Below are 8435 nucleotides of genomic sequence, written 5' to 3' on the forward strand. Positions count from 1 at the left end.
CCAGACTCTGTGCTGCCCACACAGAGCCCAACGAGGGCTCAAACCCAAAAACTGTGAGATCATGAAGAACTGAAGTCTGATGCTGAACTGACTAAGCTGCCCAGGTGCCCCAAGAATACATTTAATTTTAGTACATAACATATTCAATACCTTTTAATTCAATAAAATGGTAATGGATATCAACTTTTTATATAGAGTAAATGATACAGCTCCCACTTGTTGGGTGCTTACAGTGGGTCAGGCACTATGATGTCTTCATATGAACGTTCTAATTTCATGCTCACAACAATCTTATAAGCTAGATGTTATTTTCCAGAGGAAGGAACAAGGTCTCAGAGATATTCAGAAACTTGTTTGGTCAAAGAGCAAGTGAGTTGCAGACCTGGAATTATTGTCCAAATCTTTAAGACTTCAAAACCTAAACTCTCATTCATTTTACCATATTCTTCATAGCATGAAACAGACCCTGATGGGGCACACAGGTAGCTCAGTCAGGTGGGCATCTAATTCTTGATTTTAGCCTGGGTTATGATCTTGTGGTTCATGGGTTTGAGCCCTACATTGGGCTCTGGGGTGACACTGCAGAGCCTGCTTGGGATTCTACCTTCTCCATCTCTCTCTCTCTGCCTCTCCCCCACTCATGTGCATGTGTGCTCTCTCTCAAAATGAATAAATAAACAAACAAAAAAGCAGACCTTGATGATGCATTTCCTACTCTCCTGGAATGTATCATCCTCCTGAGGGATATATATAAATATATATATAAATACATATAAACTCAGAATATTAGGGTTGGAAGTTCATTTTCATTTAAACTGCTGACCTTCCTCTGGTGTTCCAATCCCACTTCTCCTCACCTATTGTCTTCATAGTACTTACCATCATTTAATTCACCATATAACATACATATTTACTCTGCTAATATTGTGTTCTCTCCCCACAGGAATGAAACTTCAAGGGAGTAGCAAATTGTTTTTAATTGCTAGGTCCCCAGCACATAGAAGAGGGGCCAGCATAAAGTGGGCATTAGTAAAAATAATAATAATAATAATAATAATAATAATAATAATAATAATGATACTTGTTGACTAAACAGTTGAATTCCTTCAGCTGCTTAAATTTGTAGATAAGGAAAGTGAAACCTAGAGAGACTAAGTCGCTTCAAGGTCAGAGTAACTTAGTGGCATGAAATTCCATTAAGTTGAAGGTAAATAGACTCACAATGAGTGACAGAGGGTTCCATGGAAACATAAAGAAGGAAAAGATCACAATGGTCTGAGTGCAGTAGGAAGTCTTCATTAACAAAGACACTAGGAGAGACATCAAGAGGGTAAATTAAGAAAGCATATTAGATGACTGTATATACCTGAAGGTTCATTATGGGAAATGAAAAATCAGGGTTGGAAGGAATAATCCTGACAGATGTTAGAATTTTCTTTTCTTTCCCTTCCTTTTCTTTTCTTTTTTTTACTTCATTTGGAGAACCTTGCATTCCTATAAGCAAGGTAAGTTGGATATTTTCTGTCAGTAAACAGTTAAATCATTAATGGCATAAAGGCTAACCCCATCTCCATTCTAAGCAAAAAGCATTAAAATTAGCAAAACTTTAACAGTGATTTTCTAGAGTTAATTTTATATTCCTCTTTCATTTTCCAAGTTAGTCTCTGGTTTTAATGAATTTGATACATAATTGCTCAGGGAATGATTGAATAGATCACACTCATACAATTGATATTCAGAAATGTCAATAAACAGAGATAAAGAAAATATTTTAGCTAAGCAAAATAGTAAATAATAGGAAATGACAGATTCCAGAAAGAACAGGACAAGAAAGAGAAGATATGTGTAGCGAACATTTGACTCATGATAACAGTGAAATGAGAACCTGACCATTCAGATATTTCTCTACTTAAAGAAAAAAAAATATATATATATATATATATTCATTTATTTATTATTTCAGTACATACAGATCTATCCCAGATTTAAGGCTCTGAAAATTCTGGAGTAGGCATCATTTTTTTTTTTTTTTTTTTTTTACTACAACTGACTTAGGACCCATGTTGATTAACACTATCTGCTCTGACAGAGATACAGAAAGATCTGAAAAAAAGTAGAATGCATTCCCTCCAATATCAAAGCAAACCATTATATTCTGCACCAAGGTCCCAAATTAATTTTCTTTGCCCAAATGCCTCTGTGGTAAAGGTAGAGAATACACTTCCTTATTTGATACATAGTTACTCAGTGCTTGACATTTGATACTGAGTATTATGGATCCATAGTCATTAAAAGTACTACCTTAGGGGCGCCTGGGTGGCTTGGTCGGTTAAGCATCTGACTTCAGCTCAGGTCATGATCTCACAGTCCGTGAGTTCGAGCCCCGTGTCGGGCTCTGTGCTGACAGCTCAGATCCTGGAGCCTGTTTCGGATTCTGTGTCTCCCTCTCTCTCTGCCCCTCCCCTGTTCATGCTCTGTCTCTCTCTGTCTCAAAAATAAATAAACGTTAAAAAATAAATAAATAAAGTACTACCTTATATGCTAAAATTTATGAGATACTTATTGACAGCATTATCAAGTCCAAAAGGAATAAGACATACCACTTTTGCTGCTGGCTCATCTCTCCCTCCTTATTCACAGCTTAAAAAAATATTTATTATTATTATTATTATTATTATTATTATTATTATTATTATTATTTTGGTTACTACTAAGTTATTACATGTTGGTCAAACAATAAGCCAGAGATTATAAAAAAGGAAAATAAAATTCTTCCCCTTTAGACTCCCCTTTTCTACTTCCAAAATAAAACCCCTGCTTCAGTTTTGTTTTCTTCTAGTATTTCTAGTATTTTTTATACAAATGGAATCAATTACTTCATTTACTTGTCAATATATTATGATCACCTTTTTATATTAGTATATGTAGCATTCCTTCATTCCAGCACATGAATGTAACAGTGTAACCAGTTTCTATACGTATTTAGATCGACAGCTTTATTGCTATTAAAAATAATCTTGCACCGTGCCTGCGTGGCTCAGTCAGTTAAGTGTCCAACTCTTGGTTTCCACCCAGGTCATGATCTCATGGTTTGTGAATTCCAGCCCCGCATCAGGCTCAGCGCCGGTGGTGTGGAGCCTGCTTTGGGTTCTGTCTCTCTCCCTCTCTCTCTGCTCCTTCAAGCACCCCCTCAATCAAAATAAATTAATGAATTAAAAAAAACCATTTTGCAATGACAATCATTGTACTCAACTTTGTTCACAGGTACAAGTAAATCTATGGGAGAAAAATCTTAGAGATGGAACTGCTGGCTCATTGAGTATGTAGGCCTAATATTTTGCTAGATACAGCCAATTTTTTTTCAAAAATATGTGCCAATTTATATTCTCATCACAGGAATATGTTAGTGCACACTTCCCAATTCTCCTACCCATTTGGGATATTACAGAAAATTTTAATCTTGCCTATCTTATGGATATATAAGTGTCTAAATTTGCATTTATTTGATTATAAATTGAGATGACCTAAGATTTATTTATACTTCTTTTCTAGTGTGACTCCTGTTCATGACTGTTTTGTTTGCTGTCCTTTTGATTTCTTTTTTAATTTTAGGAACTCTGTATTATAGATATTAGCTCTTTGTCTTATTTTCTATATGATAAACCATTCTCAAGTTTATCACTTACGTTTGTCTTTTGACTTTTTTTTTTTTTTTTTTTTTTGGGTAGACAGTGGTAATGTTTCCTTTGAAAGCAGTAATGAGAATGCCTTATATGTTTTACCATTAATCATGGATCCTGGTTTTGAATATACAAAATGTATTCATGTCATGCCAGGAATGTCTCCATATTTTCAATTGAGGCAAAGGCGTTATAAATTGTTTTAAAGTTTGAAGTGGAGGTTGAATATGTTATTTCCATTTCCTTTTGGCCTTTATCAAGATAAACATTTTCTTTTGTTAAGTTTTTCATAAACTTGAAATATTTTAATAGATTTCTCATTATTGAACCATCCTTGCATTTCTGATTCTAACTAATCTGATAACATTGATTCAGCTTCTAAATCTTGTAGCTGTCCAGGGGACAGGTTAAAAATTTAATTCAGAGGTATGCCTAGGTGGCTCAGTTAAGTGTCCCACTCTTTATATCAGCTCAGTTCTTGATCTCAGGGTCGTGAGTTCAAACCCCACATTCAAGCTCTATGCCCAGCACGGAGCCTAGTTAAAAAGAAAAAATTATTCAGAGTCAATGACACCTTCCTGTTATGTTCATATTCCTCTAAGAAATGCTATGCTTTTCTTGTAAGATGCTGTACTGGGTGGGTAATCAATTTGGCCTTCCCATCCCAGGCAGCTGGCTAGCAATCAGTTAATCCCAAATTTGCCATCCTTGCATTTTTGAAATTGACTCCACTTGATCATAGTATAATATTATATTAATTTCTCCTGAAATCATTTTGGTAATATTTTCTTCATGATGTTTGTGTCAATATTCATATGATAAAACAATCTTTTCTTTCTTTTTTTAAGGGCTATGTTCAGACTTGTTTTTAAGAAGGAAATAAGTGGTTTCCTTCTTGTATCTAGTATTAAAAGTGTCTTCATTGAAGACTTGGAAAAAAAAAAGTACCTCAGCAAGTTTTTGGGCCTGCCTCCTTCATGATATTTGCCTGTTTGATAACTTTCTCAAAGTTTATTCTTCATAATCTACCTAATTAGATAATATATATATACCTATTTAAATTTAGATAATTTCTAATCTGAAAAAAATTGTTTCCTTTCATTTATGTTTTCAGAGTATTTTTGAAAGAAGTTTAGAAAATATTTATTATTCTTTTAACTTCCTTTTTTCCAAGGTTTATTTCATCTGTCCTTGTTTCTGGTTTTGTGCTTTCTTTGCTATAATGATATCTTTACTTCTTTTTTTTTTTTTTTTTTTTTTTTTTTAAATCAGCACCAGGGGGCGCCTGGGTGTCTCAGTCAGTTGAGAGTCTGACTTTGGCTCAGGTCATGATCTCACGGTTCGTGGGTTCAAGCCCTGTGTCGGGCTCTGTGCTGACAGCTCAGAGCCTGGAGCCTGCTTCTGAGTCTGTGTCTCCCTCTCTCTCTGACCCTACCCTGCTCACGCTCTGTCTCTCTCTGTCTCCCAAAAATAAATAAATGTAAAACAAATAAAATTAAAATAAATCAGCACCGGGGCACCTGGGTGGCTCAGTCAGTTGGGTGTCCAACTTCAGCTCAGGTCATGATCTCATGGTTTGTGGGTTCGAACCCCATGTCAGGCTCTGTGCTGACTACTCAGAGCCTGGAGCCTGCTTTGGATTCTGTGTCTCCCTTTCTCTCTGCCCATCTCTCTCTCCCTTCTCTCTCTCTCAAAAGTAAATACACATTAAATTTTTTTTAATAAAAATAAAAAATAAATAAATCAGCACCTAGATTTGTCATTCATTTTTAATTAGTCAATTTTAAAGTTTTAATTTCTTTAGATTTTTCTGTTTCTCTTTTTCTATATTTCCAGTTGAATACTTCTCAAGTATTGTTGTTTAGTAATGTAATAGTTTTAGGCTATGCATTTTCCTTCAAACGCATCTTTAATATAAATTATAAACATTTTAATGCAATCACTATTTTTTAGGCATTCTATACTTCCATTTTGTTTTAGATATAAGTTGTTCAAAATATATGTTTTGCTGATTTTGTTTAATTCCCATGTCATTGGGTATTCCAGATTGTATTTTTTGCCAATGGTTTCTAAAAATAATCATAGCTTAGCTAAAAAAAAAAAAAAAAAATCTGTGTTATTTTTTTTTTTTTTGGTTTCAAATTCATTGAGGATTTTCTTTGAAGCTAACACAGGGTCTATTTTTATAAATATTGTATACATGATTAAAAATAAGTTCTGTTCTCTGTTTCCAGGGACTTCAGTTTGATATATACCTATCAGAGCAAATGTATTAATTATATTATTCAAATTCTCTAGGACTTGATTATAATTATGATTTATTAGAAGTGAATAACAAAATCTGATCAAAGACATAATTGAGAGGATTGTGACTTAAAAAAATAAATATAGCATGTAGCGCTACATTATTTGATTTGATTTTGATTTTGATTTTAGAGTGAGAGTGTGTAAGCAGAGGAAAGGGGCAGAGGGGGAGCATCAGCATGGAGCCTGATGTGAGATTCGATGCTAAGAAGCTGGGATGACTTGAGCCAAAATAGTTGGATGCTCAACCAACTAAGCCACCCAGACACCCCAAACGCTACATTTTTATAAAAGGGACAACGTACATATGTATTCAAATTATGTGTCTTCTAAAATCCGAGCTGTCTAAAGGTTTGTCACTTATATGTGTATACTGAGAGACCATAGTGGCATATTTTTAGCTTTTTTTTTTTTTTCAGGTTTCTTGATACTTTGTCAAAGACAAACCCAGAAACAGTCACCTCAGGAAGCATCTACAGGTTGTAACTAATAACCCTCAATTCAAAGAAGAAAAAGCCAGGTCAGCCACTTTCGTCAGTCAGCTCTTGATGCTCTCTGTTAGAAGCAGGGTTTGCTAAGCATGGCCCTTTTTCTACTGGTTTGCCTGAGGATAATCTGATCATTACAATCTTAGCAAATAACCCATTACTCTAAATTTTTAAAGCATGACCTTGCTTCTGAAATCCCCACAAAGAAAAAAAAAGGAGATCAAATATAGGTTCAATACTTTCCTCTAATATTTATTTTATTTTGTTTTTTGACATAGTTAACTTAGATAAAGATAGATGATATAAGCGAAATGTGAACATGTAGTTTCATTAAAGTATCATAACTGTCTGTAATGGAGAACTACTCTCCAGATGTAGAGATGGAAACATGATGATCACACAGACAGCTCATTTCCATCAATAAAAGTACAGCTTTCTCTCTAGGTCCTTTTGTGTGGATGTGTGTCTCAAATCTTTTCAAAAACTGCCAGCATGTTCTTTGATAAAGGATTACAAAGTGGGGCTGAAAAAAATGACATGGATCCTGAAATGACAGATGTCTAGGAGTGAACCACACATCAAGGAAGATAGAGTTCCATTTCTTTTTCTTGTAAAACAAAAAAATTTTCTCTTTTGATGAAGGTTCAAATGTAGCTACTTTGTTGTAGTAAACAATATCTTATTATTATGGCCAGAAGAGGGGCTCACAACTTAAAGGACACGTTTCTTCAAAGCATCATGGAAACAATTTAGAATGGCACTGTTTTTGGCATTACTGTGTTCACCATATCACCCATGCCACCTATTGAGTACAACTCCTATGTTGCCTTTGCTAGAACATGGCATATCAAAGCTGGAAGTTCTGGAATGTTGCTGCAGACAGTGTTTCTCAAAACGCTCTCCTCTACCATCTGAATCTGAATCACCTTGCGGCACATCTCTACTGAATTGCAGTTTCTGGAGTGGTTGGCTCAGGAAGCAGATTTTAAGCAAACCATCTAGGTGATTCTTAGGCATATGGAAAATTTTACAGCCTTTACAGATTGTCTTATCAAACTTGCCCTGACTTACATATGATGACTCTGTTACAAATAAAGTCTTTGAAAGAAAGTACTAGAATGGTCTCGGGCTTTAGTTAAGTATGCTTATATGTGGTAACCAGTAGCCATAAACCTAAAATCACTAACTACATTTCAGGGAATGTGCTGCACAGAAAAGCTTTTATTAAATCTCTTGTCCCTGCTAAAGTCTCTCAAAGCAAGGTTTTTACAAGGCTTCAGATACCCTGGTTCTGTTCTAGGCACTTGAAATACAAATATTCCAAGATTCCTGCTCTCGTAAAACATATAATCTATCTTAGGTTACACTTGCAATTACCATATCTCCCAAAATTATATGTGAAATATTATGCATATGCACTTTTATGAGAGATAAGAGTTGGCCCAAAGATTTTAACAGAACAAAGATGGGATCAGTTGGCCTCCAGAATACATGGAGCCATTCCTGCCCTTCTAGATTGTCTCTGGGATACAAGAGTTAGAGTTCTGTGGTCTGGTTGTCATCTAGGAAGGCATCAGTGGACATTTCTGTGTCTCCTTAAAACTCAGAGGAAGGTGCAGCTCTTCTTTCTTCTGAGTTTTGCTGCTTTTTCTAAACTGGGATTCAGGAGAATTAATGTAGGTATTCTAACACAAGGGGATTTACACACACAGACACACACACACACACACACACACACACACACACACACACACAAATGTGGGTCATATCCTCCCATCTTCTAGTTACTGCAACTGAGAAAGTCCTCTGAATCCTAAATTAGAGGAATCCTAAATGATAATGAGCTGCATATACTTATATGGAACATGGTTGAGTGGAAGACTATGGTCCTGGGTCTGATGATAAGGATAAACATGGCCAGGCTGACACAGTTGAATATCCACACATTTCTTTCTTTCTTTTT

The 8435-nt window shown here is 35.3% G+C and overlaps 1 long non-coding RNA gene across 2 annotated transcripts; it reads left to right on the top strand.

Annotated features, from left to right (window-relative positions):
* Window positions 1-1302: 1302 nt before the first annotated feature.
* LOC122229873 lies at window positions 1303-7578 on the top strand. 2 transcript variants are annotated; one of them, XR_006207162.1, is made up of 4 exons: window positions 1303-1505; window positions 3265-3319; window positions 6404-6504; window positions 7309-7578. It is a non-coding gene; the product is annotated as an uncharacterized LOC122229873 (long non-coding RNA). The 2 variants fall into 2 exon arrangements; XR_006207163.1 differs by lacking the exon at window positions 7309-7578 and adding an exon at window positions 6917-7298.
* The last annotated feature ends 857 nt before the right edge of the window (window positions 7579-8435 follow it).

Source organism: Panthera leo, chromosome C2 (genome assembly GCF_018350215.1).
Source record: "Panthera leo isolate Ple1 chromosome C2, P.leo_Ple1_pat1.1, whole genome shotgun sequence".
Classification (NCBI taxonomy): domain Eukaryota; kingdom Metazoa; phylum Chordata; class Mammalia; order Carnivora; family Felidae; genus Panthera; species Panthera leo.